This window comes from Fringilla coelebs (genome assembly GCF_963513975.1).
Source record: "Fringilla coelebs genome assembly, chromosome: 3".
NCBI classification, from domain to species: Eukaryota; Metazoa; Chordata; class Aves; order Passeriformes; family Fringillidae; genus Fringilla; species Fringilla coelebs.
The window spans coordinates 63579086-63599984 of NC_140030.1; positions in this window are offsets into that span (position 1 = coordinate 63579086).

Below are 20899 nucleotides of genomic sequence, written 5' to 3' on the forward strand. Positions count from 1 at the left end.
GTTCTTCAAAACTGAGAGGGGGAAGAACAACTTTTTAAAAAGCCAATTTTCTGTCATCTTTAACTGACATCTGCTGATTTAATTCATAAAATAAAAATAAAATTATTGCAGATAAAAGAACAGAAACTAATCATGTAAAGGTAAGACTATTAAATAAACAAATATGGGCCAAGCACAGGTTCACTGACGCATGAATACAGGAAGAAAAGCTTTCTTTCGCTTCCTAGTTCTGTCTATTTTTAGACTTGACCCTGCTTTACAGAAATAGGTGGGTCTCTTCTTCAGACAAGGACAAGACCATGCAGAATAGGGAATTTGTCTCCCTGCTTCATTCGTGCAATTTGGAGTACAATTCCTGCTGAAGGTATTTCACTGGCACCATAGCAAATCACTCCTTATTCCACAACAAAAAATAAATCAGGCAAGTGACTATGAGTGATATTCTGTTCCAGCCTCCTTTTGGGACCAAGAAGCATTCTTGGGAAGATAATAAAAGGATAATTTATCTCTAAATAAATAAACAACTGTCTGTCAAAATGTCCATCGCGTTCCTTGTTTTTCATCTTCTGATTCCAGGATGCTTCTACATTTGATGAAGAGTTTAGCAAAAATATATACATACACATGGGGTAGGGGCCAAAGAGAGGTGGAAGAGAGAGAGATTTTATAGAACGGTGTGTTTGCAGAGGAAGACTTCCACAGGGTGGGTATATGCACTAGAAAATAAAAATATAAATATTCTTCTACAATAGCTTTTAACTCCATAGGGAGCATTAAAAGGTCAGTTCTCAGTTCATTTTATACAACTCAGCCATAACAGGCCATTCAGCATTCCCAGTGTCTGGGTTCCAGTAAAAAAAAAAAGAGCATAATAAGAAAAATAAGAAAAGAAAAGACACATGAGACAGCAAGAGTTAAAACTGGTGAGCAAAACCCCAAATCCCTGCCCAATTAACATCAGTGCAAATAAAATTTCATAGATAGAGCTGTTTGTTTATTTGTTCTTTCTTTCTTTTCTCTAAGAAAAGCACAAAAAGTGGTCAGAGAAGTCAGAGATACAGAAATTCTCTGACAGAAGAAAGTTTTCAGTAATGACAGTTCAGGTATTTGTAAAAAATTACTAGCACACAGAGCACCATGTGTGCTTTCTAGCTGATCTAAAGCCTTCCTTCCCTTGCTCTGTGCCTTGCACGTTACCATAGCCACAATACAATCTTACACAGTTTTCACAAGTAAAAAGTTTGCTAATGACCAAGCCTGGGGGAATGGATACAGCCGCAGCATTCTCCTGAGCCACAAAAACTCTCAAGTTTGACTGAGAGTTTTATTCATTTTTCTTTCTCTGTTCATACTGTACAATTGTGATTCTTTTTTTACTGTTCCTTTTACGCTATTGTCAGCTCTCTTCTGGCTCCTTAAATAAATCCTCAGCTAAACCCCAAGAGTAAAGACCATACATTTTTCTCCTCTGAACTGTAAGTATTTTAAGTATATTTGCGATGCCTTTACTTCTACAATACCCTTTATTTTCTGTCTTTAATTTATACAGTTTCTCCAGAGAAATCGTCAGGTGCAAAGGCAAGCAGCCAGATGTGGAAGCTGTGATTGTGTATAAGCATTAGATACATTGTGATTGATCACTCAGACTAACAAATAGCAAGAGTTTCAAAGAACTCAAGAGAGACATATCTAGATGATACGAGAGCAGAATACTTAAGTCAAATGCTTAAGACATGCAGTTTTCCTTAATTCTAACACAGTTTATGCAGTGGGTCCCTGAGCTCCAAGACAAAGGAAACTAGTTTTCTTATCAACATCAGAATCTAAGATATAACCTATTACTGGAACTTTTCCAAGGTTGAGCCTTCATAAAGTATTTCTCCAGAGCATGGGGTGTTTGGTGTCTCATAAAGGCTGAATTTACAGTGCAGTTTTTTTCCATATTTGGAAGGGAATTGATATCTACCTTTAAGCCCTCTCCCTACTTATCCAAAATCCTACAGGAAGTTCATAATCTGTAAATTTTACCCTTTGGTCAAATTTGGTTAGAATCAGGAAAATAATGCAGAAGTTGTTCTGTAGGTATGAAAAACAAGTGTGCACACAGCTTTGATTTGTGTGTGCGCCACATACATGTAGCTGCACACAGAGCATTACCATGTAATGCTTGTTTTCCTGTGAAACTGTAATGAAATAAATGGATACTTGGCCAACTGGGCTTAATAGATTTTCTACCTGTCAACATGTGTTTTTTCCTAGGATTACACAGATTAGCAATACAAACTGCAGTGTGCAAAGTTAATAAGTCTAGACTGTGTATGGTGAAAGACAATCCAGGAATGGGAATAATTCCAAGGTTCAAGACCCATTTACTGACAGAAAGGCACAAATAACATCTCATTTTTTACTTCAGTCTGTTTCTCTCAGCTGTGCAAAGCTGTGGGAGTGCCAAGCTGACCAAGGCGTTACATCTGAAAACATTACCTAACTGCTGAAGGTTTTATAATGCAAAAACAAAACCTGGAGATACTTTCTGAAACAAACAACCCTGCATTCTCACTTTCAACAGCAGCAACACAAACACCACATTTTCCAGTATACAAGGAACCTGGGAAATCACTGAATGCTATCTGAGAGGTCTTGCAAAGATACCAACTGGACTAGCATGTTCTGATTTCAGAAGGAAAAGGAAGATTAATTCTATGAGAAGAAAAATTAAACAAATAAGGTTAAAAACCTTGAGCTCTCTATCTGAATGAAGCAAATACAGAACAGAGCCATGGCTACAACGCATAACTGTATCAAGATGGACAGCTATTTAAGGTAAAGGACAATGTGAGCACAAGGACTTTCATCCAGGAATAAAATTAAGCATGTTGTTCTCCAGCTATAAGAACGCTGGAAGAATACTCAATGTCCTCCCTGTATGGACAGTGGACTTTAAAAGGTCGGATTTTCTTTGGTAATTGTTCTGTTTATGAGATTTTATTACATCCTTGCCTTGAAAGAAACTGAATATGAAGAGGCAGATGGTGTTCACCGTTCTTTCTGTGAGATCTTATGGACTCTTGCATTATTGGGGTCTAAATGCAGCAGATCTAAGGCATAACTGAAAGCTCAAGGGACATTTTCAAAGAGAAATATTCTGATTCTTGCAGTATTGCAAACATAATATTATTTTCTACTTTAAGATTCAAAGAGGAAGAATAAAAGTTCCCTCCTCACTATGGCTATAACTCTGTGTTGCAAAAAATTAGCATCTCCCTTCAAGAGATGCAAACATAGAATCATGTAATGGTTTGGGCTGGAAGGGACCTTAATGATCATCTACTTCAAACACCCTGTCATGTCCAGGGACACCTTCCCCTAGACCAGGTTGCTCAAAGCCCCATCTATCCTGGCCTGGAACATTCCCCAGGATGGGGCATCCACAACTTTCCTGGGCAACCTGCAGTATATCACAGTAAAGACTTTTTTCCTAATTTCCAAAAACTTACCCTCTTTCAGTTTAAAGCTGTTAGCCCTTGTCCTATCACTACTAATCCTTGTAAAAAGTCACTCTCCAGCTTTTTTGTAGGCCTCGTTTAGATATTGACCTCCATTCAACTCTTCCGACCGGTTCTCGTTTCCACCATTATAATTTCCCTTTCACCGGGTTTGATCTTGTAGAAAAACATCTACAGTTGTGGGCTTTTAAACTATTATTCCAAAGAATGCTGTTAACTACCAACACTTCTGTCTGTATGCTCACTTATATCATTTTATCAAGCTAGTTTGCCCCAGTTAGTGTCCTAAAAACCTCATAAATTCATAATACATTCACTGTGAAAATTAAAATCCTACTGCTTGCAAAAGTGTTAAGGTTTAGCATTTGAGAGTCTGATCTTTGCAGAGCAGTACAAAGAACTTTTTGAAGTCAAGAAGTCTATTTCCCAGCTCAAAGGCAGAATCAATTATACTCCAGTTTTTCTGACTGATGAGCTTTATTTCCTCAATTCCCAGATTTTGATCCTAACCAACTACTGAGTTAGCAATCACAAAGTTGACATTAGTGTCTTAAGAGTTAAGCAAATATTCAAACCAATGATTTAATTTATAAGCAATAAAGTCCTTCTGATGATTGCTAAGTCAATATTAAACAAGCTGGAAACATTTAAGTTCTAGCCAGCAGACCTTCAAGTTTAAGTATTGTGTTATAGTATGCCAGTAGCCATATCTAAATTAATCCATTCTAAATAATAATTTTAAGACGCAGCACATGACACAGCTCAAGTATACATTTTTATCATCCTTTGTGACTCCTCAATAGTGCAGAAATACCCATGGTCTATTTTTAAATGAAAGCTTAAACTCTTGATCTTTTAGATGTGTGTATCTATGGTTATTTGAAGAAGTGTAAACTAAACAGCCTGCTGAAATATTTCATTTCAAAAGACCGGGAATGGGCAGAAGTGCTAAGAGTCCTTATTGTGCATGAACTAGATGAGCACTCCAGCTGCATTCGGCTTTCAACTGCTTTTGAATCACCCCTAATCCCTAGAAATAAAATGTGATTTAGGAAGGAAAACACAGTTTGAATTCGGCATTTAGATAGGAGGGAGAAAAGCCAACAGATAGAAAAACAATGTCAAAACCAGCATTTTTAGGCTAAGTATTACTGTTGGGCCACAGCAGGAGTGCTCTTCATGTCACAGACTAAGATTATAAGATGTCTGCCTGAGCTTTCCCTTAATAACAATGTTGTGAACCCAGACTTTCTTAAAAATAGAAGTTTGTTCTTTTTTCGAGAAAACAATGAACTGTTTTGGAACAGATGTACAGAACTCAGCGAGATGACTCATCCGCTGTGCTCCGTTACAGCGGCTTTATCTGCAAACGCGCACGGAGGAAAAGCCACTCCGGAGAGCTGGGGAAGGAACAGCCGATCTACCGAGAGCTAATCACCCTGGGCTATTCTTGGAGGAACACAGTGTTTGTTGGGAATGACAAGAGTTACCAATTATTGCCTCTGCTTGGAGAAATGAACAGATCTGTGCAGTTATTTAATGGTGCTCTCTGCAAAGACTCTATTTAAAATACTGGAACTTGTAATTTTCTAGCGCTGACCCAATCTGGCAACTGAGCATTCTGCAGTGTGAAGGCATAGCTGCTTAACTTAAGCTTGTTTTCTCCACAGTAGACATCCAGTGCCTAGCATACTAACTATGCATATTATAATGTGTCATTTGCATAAGGTTGCATTAAATTCAGGAAAATGGATTAAAATCTGCATTTTACTGACAACTGTTTGCATGATACCTTTCTTATGAGGAAATGAAAGATATCCCATCAGATTTCTACTGATGTTAATAAATGACACCAACTTTAAACATAAAGAATATAGGGGTGAGTCATGTCTTTATAAACAAAATAACCATTGCAATCTCATTCCCTCTGATGTACAAATTAAAAGCCATTTATTGTAAAAACCTTTGTTTCATGAGTGCTAACATAAAAAAAGAAATAACAAAGCGAAGCATCCCTACTAGTAAATCCATAACTTTATTTTCAAATCAAACAATTCCATTGTTTGCTAAAATTTCTCTTTTGTGACTGTTATTGAAAAGTTTCACCTCACCTTTAAAGTTCTTCAAAGTCAACTGTGGTGTCTCTGTATTATGTGCCTTTTTTTAACAGATATAAAACAAATGAAATAGGTTTAAAGGAGGACATATGGTAAAAGACAGGCAAAGAAATTTGTATGATTTATTCATATAATTTTGAAGTAGCATATTTAAAATCTCGTCCTATTAACATCCACTGCCCACCTAATTACTATAAGTAATTGACAGCTCTCATTAGGAAGAGACAAAACTAAAGGGAATTAGGGTCTTGATCTTGCAATTGGATTTCCATGAGCCAATGCCTTCATTGTCTGGAGCCTCTTTGGCATATGTGGGCTCGGTCTGGATACAGGAGTCCATCTGTACAAATGTGATCAGGGCCTAAGTGATATCATGGGAATTAAGCAGATTCAGTTCTTTTGGAACAGATCTGCTCCAAAGCTACATAGCCATTTAAAATATATCAATTGTCATGAAATAGAAGAAATATGTGATAGTTTGCTATCTGGAGTTGGAGAACCCTGCACATGACCCACAATCTAAAATCAATCCAAATCTGAAAGCAGAGGAAAGGATAATTTTGAAAACTTATTTTTTACACTTTTTATGCAATTAGTGAATGTGGGCTTTTTAATAAATATTGCTGTTTAAATGCTGTTGGGGAGATAAATACTGAAATCCTGTTGCCAATTATAAAATTTATTCATGCAACTTCCCCCCCTCATCTTTTCAAATGTAGCCCTCAAGCTCTAATCATGCGTTTGGAGAATATTATTCTTTTTACTTAATAGCCATTTTTAAGAACAAATGTACTGTAGCACACTTATTCCAAATAACTTCAGTCCTAGCTTATTCACATCCAGCTAAGTCAAATTTATCCATGAACTAAACAGCTGTAAGTCCATTGTGGTTCTGTGGCTAATGCATGACAAAGAATACATATGTCAATAAAGTGAGAGGAAAATAATGACAGTGGTGTGCCAGAAAGAATATATAAAAACTTATTATCAGAAATACATGCAAGGAGAAGATATAAAATACCTTATTAAAGATAAAAGCATATTTCATTGGATTTCTGGCAGAGTAACTGATCCACACATGCAGTCAAGTTCTCCTGCCTTTCTGCATTCACTTCTAGAACCATCCCCTTCCTGTACTTACTCATTGACTTTCATACTATGTGTGATCTATACACTAAATAGATGCAAAATCAATTTTGATACAAATTTTTTTTCATATGTAGCATAATTACTCATGGGGTAATTGGCACTGTATTTAACCCCAGATTCTAGCACCTGGAATAAAACAGATTCTGCTGGTTCTATCAGGAAGGCAGCTGAACTCATGAAGCTTGTGCTTCATACTTTCTGCCCTTACTGCAGCAATACTGGGTGAAGAGGGACTTCCCTGCTGCCAGTGCTGCACTTGCACCCTTCCACAAGACTTTTACCTCTCCTTCATGTGCTTCACACAGAAGGAAAACATCCCCTTTTTCTTGCAGCTTCATCTCCAGAAACCTACCTGTTTGAGATATGAAATAATTGATTGGCAGGTGCCAATTGTCATTCACCACATAAGAACTGGGAAATTAGTTCCTTTTTACTGGAGCAGTTAGGTGTTTTGCTTAGCTTGCATTTTCCTCTCATCTCAGTTTACTTCAGGCCAGTCTCATCTACCCACCACTTGTAGCACAGATGACACAACCTCACTGGCATTGTTTCCTTCCCAAAGAGATCAGAATGTTCCCAAAAGTTCTGCAAAACTGTGGAGGGGATATTCTTTTTTAAATGCTTTCAAAAAAAAGAACCCATGAAGGTCATATTTTACTTCTTTATATGTTTCCTAGTCTTGTGTTTGAACAAGAGAAAGAAACTCCCAGGAAATAAATAGAGTGGAATTTCTTATTATCTATAAGTAAAGTCACTGCTGATTGGGTGGCTCATTTAAAAATAAAACACCAAAAGGAAAAACAAATGCTTTTCCAACGCTTTATCATGAAGAATGATAGCCTGTATCATAAATATCTTCTTTGCATCTGGGAATGTGGAAGAGGGCTTAATGGCTGAGAAGAATGGAGTTTATTATATTTGCAAGAAATATGCAAAAAAATCAGATTTTACAAGAAGTTCAGAATACTCATTGTTAGAGCTCTATGATCAACTGCTTTTGACCTTGCTGGCAGAACTGAAAAATAAAATCCTGGACTTGAAAATAAGACATCTTGGTTTTCCTCATGAAAAGAGATCATTTTTTTCTCAGTGAAATTATGGATAATTTCATAACATTTTTATATAAATCAAGCAATAAAACTCAATCACAGCACTCAGCTTAAATGAAACTTGGTCCAAATAGACCTGTCTTTCAATCGTGTCAGAGAATTAATTATGTTGTAGATAGCAACTGAGATAACTTATCTACACTGTCGTACATCAAAAAATCTGCCACAGGCAGATAATAGTGCTACTAACTGTATACTAATACAAATAATAAAAGTATATATGACTCAAAGAGTTAGCTTGCTGGGGAGAAGATGGAAAAAATCTTTCAATGCCAAAGAGGGGAAAATCATAAGCAATACTTTTCAAATCCTGGCTAGTAATTACCACTTCTTCCAAGACAAATTGCTGGCAGGCTAAAGAAAAGAGGTCTTGATACTCTACTTAATGGCATTGTTATTGTGAATTTGTCTGAGAGGGTTACTACTATTTCTTCTAAATCAGAAACCAAAAATGCAAGACAGGACTTCTGACCTACCTGCCCCCATTTTAGCATTCAATTTAGCAGGTCAAACACAGCAGTCACAACTGTAAAAAAAGTATTTTGGTCTGGCATCAGATGTTTTCTCTTGTCTTATTTCCTCATTCACGGCACTTATGCTTTTAAATTCTTGGTAATAGAGGCAGTCCAGCAAACAGGCTTGGAATATGAGAGAAATCCAGTGCAACAGAAAAACTCATAATTTACAGAAGATGAGTGGTCTTGGCTGAGTCTGTTTCAGCTTTCTCAAAGGGAGAAAGTTGCTGCCAAGTAAAAAACTGGGAAGTAAAGCCTTTGTTTATCCTGTGCCTCATAGTAACTGACTCATCTCCTCTGCTATTTAGGTTGTGTCCTCCCTTTTTTCATCGGAAGCACCAGGACCAACCTGGACCAGCAGGCCTGCAGGGAACAAGGGCTGAACATGGGGTTAGGGGGACAGGAGGGAAAAGCCTACTCCAGTGTCCTGTCAGGGATCAGCATGGGATCAGCGTGGGATGCAGGGATGAAGACAAAGTGCAACCACATTGTGTGTTCCCATCTTTTCCTTCTGATGCCTCTCTCACACCACTTTCAACATGGCCCAGAAAATAGCACCTCTGTGGCAGGGGGAAGGATATTTCTTCATCAATTCTTATGAGGTTTTAAGAATAAACTTCAAAAAGCTAAGTCTTGCTATTAGTGACACACTGATTCCAGAGTGCAGTCTCTGAGTAAAAATGTCTTCTAATGTATATGAAGAAAAATATAAACCTGAATGTACAGCAGATGTTCCACTATATATACACATATACATGTTTACAGCACTCTCTCTATGCATATCTTACAAAGACTATTGTATCATTTAAATAACTTAACAGTGGGTCGTTCTGACATTGTATATAAATTGCAAGTAACAGGTTCCAACCCAGGAACCCTGTGCTAACACCCATGTTTCATTTTTCAATGGGCAATATCATTCCTTTAATACCCTTGAGTGATTAGGGTACTTTAGAAGGTTACAGCAGGAATGCTAACTATGTCCCGGGAAGAAACTGAGGAACACGGACCGTCATGGCTTTATGATTTCAAATGGATTATAGCAACATAAATTGAGAGTAGTCACCATGCTGTGACTGTATAGTTATATACATTGCTACAAATTTAGAACAGGTTCAATCTGTAGAGGTAAACACATCTGTTAAATAAATGATATGACAATCCTGTTCTCTGCAAAAATACAAAATGAAGGAAAAGCACAAATATATATAGGAAAACTTACTGGTTAACTGTGTTCTCTCTAGTATCTACATAAATCTATCCACATTTTCTAATGAATATGGCATGATATTTACCTTTCACACAGGAATGAGGCAAGACATAATTTTAATAGTGTTTGCAAAGTGCTATATAAAGGCAAATGATTGATGAAGCCAGTGAATGGCAAAGAGCCAAAGAATATTTAGACTGAGAAGTGCTTAATCCAAGGGCCTTTAGAGAAAGCATTTCTTTTGTAGCTTCTTCATAGTTCACAAGTCAGGAATTGGAAGCTTTTTACGTATTCTTATATTTTGAGAAAATGAAATGATTTAGCGCAAATAATTGATCCATTTTCCTATCTCATGAGATATAAAAATAAAATAGACACATGATCGGTAACTATTACACAGAAAATTAACTGGATTTTTCCCTCTTGTAACTAAATAATGATGTATTTTTCTTAACTAGTGTTTTTGGGCTCATATTAGATAACGGCATTTAATATTATTACAGTAGTTTTCTCACCTCTAGAATGCCTCAAAACAAATTTCTGATTAATGAAAGACATTTATCCAGAATTATATATGTCAAGAGGGTATTTCTTAAAAGAAGATAACACAGAAAAATTGGTACTGACAGAAATAAATAAATTACTTTGTCCAATATTGTGTTTAGATTCACAGATTTTAAAAATTGTTTAATGTGCCTTGTAGTCACAGCAGCAAATCCTATCGAAGTATTTGTTTTCAAAAAGCTCAGTGTAAGCTTTGACACCCACACAAAAATCACACTGGTGTTCGGGAAGCTGTTGCTTCAGTGGAAGTTTGCAAATTGTAAGGATGGGGGAAGCCAAGGCGGAGGAACAGAGAAAAGAGGCTAAGAGTTCCTTGACATGGTGGAAAATACATATTAATAGTATGTATCCACATTTCCATCCATCATGGATTAGACACTTTTTGCTGCCTTTCATTGTGTTAATTCTTTGCTGCCATCATTGAAAAGACAATTTTTACCAGTGGTTAAACCAAGACTACTGTTCTGGATTTTGATGGGAGACAAAGATGACATGAGAACACTTATTTAGAGTGCAGAAGAATCAAGGACTAAATCACTTCCCAATTGGCTTGTCAGAAAAACTGAAGCAGGAGATTTCTCTCACCAGCTCTAATACTGGAGAATTGTTTCATCTCTCCTCCCAGGAGAACCTACTGGCCAGTCAGTTCTCAGATAAGATGAGACAGCACCAACCTAATATTTTAGGAGGCTGATTTTACAGTCTGGTTCTTACAGCTCAGGGAAATCCAGGTTCATATTCTCATTACACCAGCTTTGAAAGATCTGAGATTTCTCCAGTGTGGGACAAAACCTAGTCCAGAAATCTTTATATGATTTGCCAAAACAGAATTCTTTTTTCCTGACCAGCCTTAAATACCACACACCGTAGCATCTGATGTTGTATTTAATTTAGCATCCCACTAGGAAATCTCTCTTGTGGCTGATACATAGTTCCACAGTGATAGCTTAATATCTAATCACCTGCTTATGACAATCGCTATGAAAGAACCCCCAAAGCCTAGGAAAATTAAAAGCTTTGTCACTCTTGGTCTGAGAGTCAGATTTTACCTAAAAGGTAAAAATCACAACAAAAGATTAATTATTTTCAATAACAACAACATGCCACTATTACTATCATTAGCCACCACTGCTAATTTGGAGATGTTAACAAGAAAGGAGTGAACCATAAATCTTAATGTTTCAGGGAACAGACTAATTCAACATAAAATAAGAGTGTAAAACAGTTGACATAAGTGGCATCTTAAATGAAGAGTCATTACAAGTGGTAATACTATCAAGGTTTTTTTGAAGATTAGACAAGATTGGAGATTACAGGGGTTAGGTTGCATCTTTGCATCTTTATTCAGGCTGTATATGTTAAAGGAGCCACCAAAGACAATAAAAGAAGGGACAAAGTTTCTACAAAGCTCCAGTATGTGGAGGCTTAGCCTCCATTCCTACAGTGATCAAGTATCTGTAGGAAGTTAATCAAACTTTTTCATGGCCTTCAAGCTGTCAGTTTAGTGCAGGCATTCTGCCTGTTCAAACAGAAATTTTGGCATAGGTTAAGCCCATTAGTAGAGATTGTCAATCACATCACCAACTTCTTTCAGTGACACACATTGCAGGGACTTTAAATACACTTATGTTATCCCAAGGGTTATTTTAAACTGGCATGGAAAATAGGACCTTTAGCATTATAGATATGGGTGCCAGCAATGTATTCTTCTGTTGTGGGTTTGGGAAAGGGCAAGAGCACAGTAGCCCACAGCCACCAGGCCTTTCTGAAGTGTGCAGTGAAAAAAAATGCCACTACACACAAACTGGTGGTTACCTTCACCAGCAAACAGAAACAATTTTAGTAGCAGACAGAGCTGGCATTTTCCTCTCCCTCCCAAATTTTGTGCTTGCTGGGAATGTCTCTGTGTGAAGTATTATTCATCAAAGTACACAGCGTGCAGAACAGCTCGGAAGTGATTGCACAACATCAGACTGTATTTCCAAAGTGGGCACAGGCACTCCTTATATAAATCACAGTTGCAGCAGCGATAGGAAAAATATTCGGAAGCATAAACTGTGTTGTTAAAGGTTTTAGTAAATCATCAGAGCCTTGAGGTTGTTCAGGGATTTTTACTTGGTGCAGTTACTGGCTGCTGGCTCTCTTGTTATCAGATAGAAAGCACAGGGCAAAACTGATAACTGGATGATGTGGGCAGATTTGACATGGTCCAGTTAGGTGCATATTAGTGCTTCTGAGGGAATGTTTTGTCTCCAAAGTATCTAGCAAGATCAAGAGAATCAAGTGTGATTCTCTCGGTGGTTCACTGGAAATTCAAGGGCCTCCTTGTGGACTTCAGCAATAGAAATTATAGTTGTGGGAAAGTAATTTAAAATTCAGTTCTGGAATGATTTTTTAAGAGCAACAATCTATAACTACACTTCAAACTACATGGCACTCATAAAAATAAAGAAACATCATTCCTCAACAACAACCCCAGTCTTAGTCTATGAAACTCAGACAGATCAATTAAGAATATGAGAAATATCATGTTTCCCAATTTATGTGCACATGCATACACACACAAAAACCAACAACGATTTAAAAAAACTCCAACTAGCAACAAGAACAATAAAAACCCAACAAAACAAAGCCAAAACCAAAACATCCACAATAAGAAAACCCAAACCACAGCAAAACAACAAACCCAGGTCTGAAAAAACACGGCATAGCTCAGAACAGCACTTTCAGAATATGCAAGTTCTTCTAAGCAATACATATTTTGAGAACAAAAAATTTAAGTAACTTGAAGGTTGGTGAAAAATTTTCCTTTTGAGACCCTTGTTTCATTTGCACATCAGAAATTACAACAAAAATGGAATTGTTGCCCACTGAAATGGAATTAAAAATTGAATTTTTACCCCTATCTCACAGAATATAAGTAGTAGAAGTCAGTTTTAGTTGCTTTGAAAATTCTAAGGGTTCTGGAAAAGACTTGAGAAATTGCTGATATCTTTGCATGGGGTCTGATTTGGCTTACAGGATACTTCCCACAACTTTGAAAGTTGTAATGGACCAGATCACTCCCCATTTTGCCATCAGAGACAGCAAACATACAATTCCTTGTGCCATCACTCACTAGCTAGATGCCTTTTCCTGCCCAGCTAGGCAGCTTGACATCCTAGAAAGATGTATACAAAGGTCCAAATTCTTCAAACTTTATATACAGTAGGTACAAATCTATGCAGAGAGCTATACTGCTGGAGTTCACCAATGCCACTATGAGTTGGAGCTTTTATGTGAACTCTGTTACACATCAAGACAGAACTGTTTTCCATGTAATCTTCAGGCAGTCCTGCAGGAAAGTGGAAACAAGGGATCTGAAGATTCATTCCAGTGCCAGCTAGCAGGAATCTTAAAGATTGTTCTATATTACATATATTGCATTACACAGCTGATTTCAAAGCCAAAAATGTGCTCAGGAGTAATGTCTTTCAAGGCAGTTTTCTTTATAAAATGTAGAAATGCATTCTGCATGATTTTATCAGTAGAACAAAAAGTGTGCATTGTCTATATTGAGATGGGGGAAATCTAACTGCTAAAACCAGACAAAGAAGTTTCGATTAGACTATTTGATAAGTTCATTTTCAGTGTTCAGTAACTGTGTGACTGTGGTAAGACATCAAACAGCAAAGGAGTGCACTGTTGTTTTTTGAACATGACAGTCTATCTGGTCACAACCTTAGGAAGAAGTACTCAAAATTTTATTTAGGCTAATAAACAGATTATTATTCCCAAATAGAGATAGAATTTAATCGAAAATAATTTCTAATGTTGGCTAAAAATCCTTTCCTGTAAAAACAGGAAAAAGAGTTACAATTCTCAAAGAACAAGTAACCAAAAAGACTACAGAGACCTCAGTACCTGCTTTGCTAGGGAATAGTGAAGTGTTTCCTCCTCAATAAACACCACCACAGTTTCTTTCACACATGCTGGCCTATGGATTGCTCTCCACAAGGCTTTAATCACAGGTCACAGCATTTGCAGATACATCCAGCTATGCATAAAACAACACAGAACAAAACAAAACTGTGGAAAATAAAATGCCCACCTTCATGGCCTGTACTAGTTGCAAGTGATTATTTGAATCCATATGGTATTTGTGACCTGCAGATCTGTGACATTTACAAACTTACTAGGAATCTCTCTTTATCTGTCTCCTCTCCACCACCCCCAATGTTTTAAAACTCCCTTAAACTTTTTCCTAAACCTATTCCTCAGGTTTGTCTTTTACAGCTCCCTTTTCTTCCCAGTGTTCACCTGCCTGCCTGCATTGACTCAGGGCCATTACATTTTGGCCCTCTTGCAACCACAGATGGACCTCCTGGATCCCATCATCAAACTCAAAGCCAAAACAAGAATGACACACATTTAATTTTCTGTCTTTTCCTATGTAAAATAGTATTTTACTAGAAAGAAACAGAATTTTACTAGAAAGAAATAGAATTTCTTTTGTGATGAAGAATTAGGACTCAGTCTGAAGACACTGTGTATTTGTGGAGTCAGGTTGGTCTAGATCACCTTCAAGGCTTAATAATAATTTTGAATTATAGATGCATTTCTATGCTGTGTTCCTCCTGTCAGTTTTGCAACTATATAGCAACCTCAGAGAAAAGAAATTATACTTAGCATACAAAGCATATATTATTTCTTTACAAGAAAAACATAGAATCACTTTGTGTGGCATAAGAAAAATAAAAAAAGCAAACTTAAAAATGCCTTGTATTTCTGGGTCATATTTTAGAACAAAGTTAAATAATGATGATTTTCTTCAGCGTGCCATCAGTCTCAGCGCCACCAGCACTGTTATGCAGGGCTGTTTGAAAGAGTTTTATGAGGTAAGGCTGGGAATAAATATGCCTTTTCAAAAAATTGCATATAGAACTATCCTTCTCCTATAGGATCTTACCTATTCTGATGAGCTGGGTAAATTGAATGACTCCTATAAATAGATAGCTTGCCAAAAACTCTGCTTCTATTATTAGATATTAGATAGATGACAACTAATCAGCATTCACTTTTCTAATTGCACTGCATCTGGATTCCTCTAAGTCCTCTGTAATTGTGTCTTTTAGGAGAGGAAAAATGGGAAAGGAGAGCTCTGCCAGTTTTATTTGCACATCTTTGCCAAAATTATGATTTAATAGCAATAAAATTTCCAACAGCAAGGCAATTTTTCCCTGTTTTTATCCCAAAGTCATATCAAGTGAACCTGAATCAATGATAAATGTCTACATTAAAATCATCATCGCTAATAGTATTCTATATCATTCGTCTTTTGTTCAGTGTGACCAAATTACAATCAGCACATGACTATAGCTACTTGTGATTAATGATGGTTTTACTTAGTAACTGACAGTGAAGCTTCTGGGAGGAAAATGGCAATATATTTCAAAATCCCAAGCTATAAATTTTGGGAAAAAATAGCTCTATTTTCAAAGCTGTTAACATGTCTGCTGCTGCTTTTACCACTGTCAGACTGAAGTGCTTAAAATTGCTTAAATTTTGAAAGGATTATTCCTCTCTTCTCTGGGTGGAAGTTTTGGCTTAGGAGGTCTTAAATCCTTTACAGACTATTCACAATATTTCAGAAGAACTAGAGAGTATGCAGAGAAGAGTGTTGCAATTACTCAGGAAAAAAAATTAATGACCTGGAATAAAGTCTCTCTGAGAGCATGGTAAATTAAAAAATTATAGATAACCTTTATGAATGAATGAATTAAAGAGTAGACTTTGTGAAACACTGGAAGAAAGCTGTAAAAGCTTTCACTTGGGAGAAGCTGATCTTGATAAGGTCAGAAGTGGATAAAAGCCATTTTTACCATCTGATGGCCACTCAGCAGCTTTAGGCTGGTGTTTCTTAGTCTGGCACAGATGTTCACATCAAAACAAGCACTCCTGCTGATAATCTCAAGAGTCTGATCAAACAGAAAGACTTCCCAAGCCTCTTGCCCACAATTATTCTGATACTGAACAGCTGGGCAATGTATGAAATACCTGTGTTGCCATTGCCAAATTTATTATAAGCCCAAGAAAGCTCTGTCTTTGGAACTATCAGTCTGTAACTTGTGTCAGCACTACAACTATTTCAAACTGAGAAGCAAATGAAATAAAAGAGATGAAGAGAAGAGAAAGAGAAAGAGAAAGAGAAGAGAAGAGAAGAGAAGAGAAGAGAAGAGAAGAGAAGAGAAGAGAAGAGAAGAGAAGAGAAGAAAAAAGAAAAGAAAAGAAAAGAAAAGAAAAGAAAAGAAAAGAAAAGAAAAGAAAAGAAAAGAAAAGAAAAGAAAAGAAAAGAAAAGAAAAGAAAAGAAAAGAAAAGAAAAGAAAAGAAAAGAAAAGAAAAGAAAAGAAAAGAAAAGAAAAGAAAAGAAAAGAAAAGAAAAGTATGTGTTTTAGGTGGGACTTGCTACAGTATCTATCAAAGAATCAAAGAACAACGGTTGCCCTCTGCTCTCTACCCCTTGAAGAAGGCAGCAAAAAACACCTCTACCTCTCTGGGAGCAAAGTGCTTCTGAAACAGAACTTTATAAAAAGCCTGTTTTAAAGTCAAAATCCTGGATGTAAGCGAGGTCTTTACCAAAACTTAAATATTGTACCCTAAATCTCCCTGTGCAAGAAAAAAAGTACTTTTTAAAAACTTCTTATTAACAGACAAATTTTGGAATACAAGCAGAGCAAGGGGAACTGCCTCTACTCCCTGTTCCTGTGACCTTTTCCTCAAATAGTTTTTCTGTCTTCATTTTCTGATAAGTTAATTTGGGATAATTACATTTACCTAGATTCCTGTAACTGCATTAACCATCTTATGTTCACAAAATCACTATGTAACCTAAATGTGTGACTTTATAGTAAGTTTTCATTTCCTATGGATCAGTACCTAAATATTTATAAATGTATATTCACTCTCTCTCTCTCTGTCTCTCTTTTCTCCACGTTTTGAAGTAAAGCAACTGGGAAGCATGAATACTTTTTCCATTTTTGAGCAAGACAAGGAAATGTCATTATCCACTGGAATTTCACAGCATTTGGTCTTTCTAAGTTCTTCTTGAGACCCACTACAAAAATCAATGAGCTAAAGTTTCACTTTCAATTTGTGGCACTTTTCTTACCTCTGAATTATATGATGTAATTGATGCCAACTTTTATATGAATGCTATGAGTAATATGTAACTATAGAAACATAGTCTCTAAAAACAATTAATTAGCTGATCTTTGAAAATTATTTCCTACTGTGACTATAAATGACATCTAGAAGACTGTTGAAGGCTACATAAAAAAATTTGGTTCTCTTTTCTTTTTGTTTTAACTAATAAGTAAGTACTTGTTTCAATTCTTTTTTTAAAGGGAAAAAAATCTGTGCATCAATTCATCATAATTTTATGTGTGGATGATCACTGTTATTCTTCCCCCACTAAGTTTCATTATTAGACATGCATCAGAGAAGTTGGGTTGTCTGTGTTTAATACACTTGAGTCACTACTAATGCTGATGCAGAGCACCACACATCTTATTTTTTAAAATCAGAGTTTAAAATTGCAGAATGGCAATGTCATACAAATTGATAATACATTTCTTGTAAAATAAGCAGGTTTGATCTGCAGACTATTGAAATATTTGTATTACAAAACCTTGCAGAGTAAAAATACTTTGGTTGATTCTGCTTCCTTTAAAAATTAATGGCATCTTTAACCTGCACTGCTCTGAGTTCCAAAAGTGTCACATGGTAACACAACTGTGAAGACACAGTTAAATACATTCGCCATATTTTGTAGCAGAGCTACTTACATAAGGTTCATTTTATTTTTAGCTCATAAATTCATTTATTCTTGCTGTAATTTTGATGAGATAAAAATCAACAATGTAAGGTAGTGAATTAGAAATAAAGATGTTGCCTGCAACTATTTGTATGGCAATAACAAATACTTTGTGACATTCAGACCTCGCTGCAAATCCATAGAAAGTGACCTTTGCAATGATTTACAGGAATGTAAATCTGCAAATGAAATAAGGGAAGTTTACACTTAATTACTTAATCAGAATGTCCCACTAAAAGGGCTGCATGCCATAGAACAAGAAGATATGTAAAAGCACACTCTTTCCTCCTTTGAATGTTGCTATTTATGATTTTATGTCATCATTTGCAGCAAAGCACCTCGAGAGTCAAAGCTTTTTTTCCAGGATTAGTTAGAGTAAACTTTTTACAATTTAGCACATCAGAAAAACTACCAGCTGCATTATAACACCCTCAGACATTTCTGTGCTTTTCATTTCTGTGATCATTTTTCTTCTCCCAATTAAAGTATTGGAATCTTAATTATGTATTTTGACAAGATCAGTATCACATTCAAAAATAATTTTTAGTTAACATTCCATAGCTTCAGTTACATAGCCTATCTCAATACAGTGTGCTATCATTTGGTAAGGTTTGACTTTCAGATTTGTTTTAAAGCTGAGAAGTTATTGCATAGAGGAGAACAAATTATATCGCTGAGGTTTTGAGGAGAAAAAAAAGCACAACAAATCCAAATCAACAGATTTTATTTTGATAAGAAAAAGAAAAGCAATAAAAATTACTTGTGTCTGCATTGCCTTAATAGTTAAAATGTGGTGAAGCCTCAAAAATATCATAAGACACTAGTGACAATGAAGTGTTTGGGAAGTTTTCTTTCAAAATACCAGCTTCTTTGTGACTTGCTTTATTTCATGTTTTTCTTACCAAAACTGATGCAGAAAATTACTTTCACTCCTGTGTCTGGAGTTGCTCTGCCACTGAAGATTAAACATTAGAGATCGTGAATTGAAATCAATGTCAACAAGTTGCTGTCCCTTTGCTATGCTGTTTTTTTGGTTATACCTATTACTGTCATCAGATCTGTCATCTAGTTGCAGCCAGAGCTTTCATACTTTCTCCTTAAAAAAGCACTTCTAAACACCCATTACTTATAACTGTAATTTGCATATCAACATTTTTGCTGGGAGTGAGTTATTCATCTAACCTGGCATCTTATGCTGTATCAGCCTTTCAGCCTCAACTTCCTCAATACCAACCCTGAGGCCAGTGGCTTACTGCTTTCAGCTGACAAAAGATATATTCTCCTGACTAACTACCAACACCTTACACAGAGTTAATAAACTACAAATTGGTCCAATAGTTATGAAAAAAAAGAAAAAAAAAAGACAGCAGATTTCAAATTACTAGTTCTCATTCATGGGAGAAGAATCACAAAATACCTGTCTCCAAAGAGCCAGGCTTGTAAAGTATTAAAGAAATTTAACTTTAGCATGAAAATATTCCTACTGATGCCAGTGGAGGTCATTTAAGCCAGCAGCAGTACTGTCTGCTTAAATGGCAGAAAAATGAGGACACCATTTTGGGAAAAGTGAAAAAATGGCATCTATTTAGGCACTGAACATCTGAGGCCCTACTTAATAAAAATAAGTCACCAAGCAGCTTAACTTTGGATACTTTTGGGGTTTTTTTAGTGTGTGTCAAGAATATCCCTGTTTTTATCCCTAAACAACTTGTAATTTCTTCATATTTTCTGTCAGAATACCACTGTTTTGTTCCAATAATACTAATACTAATCATCATCATCATCATCATCAACACCTTGATATCTTATGGCTGTTTGTTTTCACTTTGATAAAAGATTTAATTCCAGATAAAAAATTCAGCCTAGGGCTCCTCACTTATCTGATATGTATTTTCCCCTTACTTCATTAAGTTTCTTTTCCTGTTCTAGCTTCCTGTAATCCCAGAAAGCTGCCCATGGCACTGAAAGTTTACAGTTTGGATTTTGTATAGATTTGTACTTGTTAATATTTTATTCATTGGTTTGAAATGCTCAGGGCAAAAAAAAAAATTGCCTTCTCTTAAAATTTTTGTATGTAACCTGCTGTAGAGGGTAATACTTCAGACCACAGTGTGATACACAGCGAGGTGTCTCTGAAAGGTTTCAAAGGGCTCCAGAAATTTGCAGAGGTATTCTGCCTTGCACCTGGAACATATAGCATCTTACAACATCTTTATTTTTCTTGGGAATTATGGGGAATAAGAACAGAGGTTGAGCCCCAAAAGTTAATCTTATCTTATGACATTAGAAATTTTTCTTTAATTACGGAAATTTGAGTTCCATGGAGAATTTTACAGGGGTGCCTGTGTGTGAGCACTTCCTGCAGAGGAGGTAGATGCCACCAGCCAGAGCCTCTTTTGCCCCTGCCAATGTGCCTCCTAAAGGAGCATTATTGCATGAACTACAAACCACAAGAAAATTTAAGAAAATGCTAAGGAAATACTAAATTTTCCCTGTTTCTTTGTGCTATTTGAATGTCATCTTGGAGAAGAGGAGATATTAAAATGTACTAAAAAGAACACAAAATATCAGTATGTATAAAATATGAAGAAACTGTTCCAAAGCCATGTTCTCCAAGCCATGTTCTCTTGCTGCATTTATTACATTTACACCTTGTCTTTACACAAGTGCCAATATTTGCATGGAAAATGTCATCTCTTTGTCATATATCTTTGCTAAATGAATGTAAAATCTAAGCAAACCTGAAACTTCAATGCAGATTTTTACTCATGGGTAACTGAAGTCAGAATTAACTCCTAATGGTTCATTAAAAGTGAAACCATTAATCAAACCAAATGAAATTAATAACTCCAACTGTATAGTTAGCACTATAACTT